Source organism: Aegilops tauschii, chromosome 6 (genome assembly GCF_002575655.3).
Source record: "Aegilops tauschii subsp. strangulata cultivar AL8/78 chromosome 6, Aet v6.0, whole genome shotgun sequence".
Classification (NCBI taxonomy): domain Eukaryota; kingdom Viridiplantae; phylum Streptophyta; class Magnoliopsida; order Poales; family Poaceae; genus Aegilops; species Aegilops tauschii.
The window spans coordinates 93820548-93822138 of NC_053040.3; the positions used below are offsets into that span (position 1 = coordinate 93820548).

A 1591-nucleotide genomic window follows, 5' to 3' on the forward strand; every position below is an offset into this window, starting at 1 on the left:
ATTTGATGCAACCACGAAAGGCTTGAACTGTCGGCTGGTCTAGCTACCCACGGCTTCTCCAGTGATCAACATAAACCTAAGCACACGATCGATGAGCCAGCTCATTTCAGTTTGTTGCATACATATAATAGCTAGGCGACAATCGATCAGTTACTCACTACTTAACCTACATTTTGGTGGATAATGAAGCAAGTAAAATTGGTCGTGTACTAACCATTGTGCTATCGATCATTGGCCTTGTTGTGCTTGCTATTGGACTATTCCTCTATTGTCTTCTATGGAGGGCAAGAAAGAGTACAAGTGAGGGGGGGGGGCATCGCCCCCTCCCCCTCCCTCCCCAAAACAATCATAATTTGTCTTTCGCCCCTTCGAGAGTTTTTGTCAAGCTCTACCACTAACTTTCAAGTTGGAACTGTAACATTCTACGGTGTTGTGCTTGATGGACCTGGTGGTTCTGTTGCGACAGTAACAGAATACGTTGAGGATGGTTCCCTTCGACAAGTTCTGCAAGGAAAGGGGAAGTAAGTCTGAAACACACAAACACTCAATTAGTTCACACATCAATTTCATCTTGGAATTTTTTTGTCTGTAGGATGAATCAGCATAGAAGGCTGCTTGTGGCAATGGACATTGCAATCTCTATGGAATATCTGCACGCAAAAAAATCATGCACTTTGATTTGAAGAGTGACAACCTTCTGCTCAATCTGAGAGACCCACGACGCCCCATATGCAAGGTATGTGATCTGGGCCTCGCAAAGGTAAAATGTCGAACATTTGTTTCAGGGGGGGTGCGTGGCACACTGCCTTGGATGGCACCCGAGCTCATGGATGGCATCCAAGGCAGTGTGCCTTGGATCGGTTCCTCACTTTGGATATGCGATGTGGTTCCCCTCTCTGAAAAACCTCTATCTGTTTTGATTCATGTTTTTTATCAAAGAAGGGCTTTCCCCTTCTGATTTTCATTACTGATGTTGTGATCCATGTAGGTGGATGTGAAATCGCTCGGCATCGTCATGTGGGAGCTTATAACAGGGAAAGAGCTGTATTCTGATTTGCACTATGGGCAGATCATAGATTAGTTCTTCTCAGTCCTCGCCTTGAGATGTCTTGTAGTCGTTCTTCTCCCATGCATCCTTTCAATTTGTTCCTCATATGTGCGAAGGTGGGATTGCGACCAACACCCTGCGACCTGAAGTGCCCGAGGAATGTGACAAATGGTGGAGATCCCTCATGGAGCAGTGCTGGTCCAATGAACCATCAGAGAGGCCGACCTTCACCGAGATCGCAAAGAGGCTGGGTGCAGTAGCTTCTGGTCCTGCCAAGGCGTGAAGAAGAAGAAGGTGTCAGAGCTAAACCATCTTGCGCGATCAAGCTATTCCTCCAGATTTTATCTGTATGGCTTCTCTCTAGTACAATCCTGTGACGAGCCATTATCTCTTGAAATAAATATAGTGAAACCTGAGATGTTGCCCCGGATGGATGATGTTACTTAGCTGTTGTCATCTGTTTCCTTTGGTCCTTGGGAATAAAAGGAGTGAGAAAACATAATTCTTCAACACACTGATCAGAGGAATTAAGTTGTTGTTGTT

General features: G+C 45.4%; 1 pseudogene; it reads left to right on the plus strand.

Moving 5' to 3' along the window:
- Positions 1–277: 277 nt before the first annotated feature.
- On the plus strand, positions 278–1331 carry LOC109775931 (RAF-like serine/threonine-protein kinase PRAF; annotated as a pseudogene).
- Positions 1332–1591: the final 260 nt, after the last annotated feature.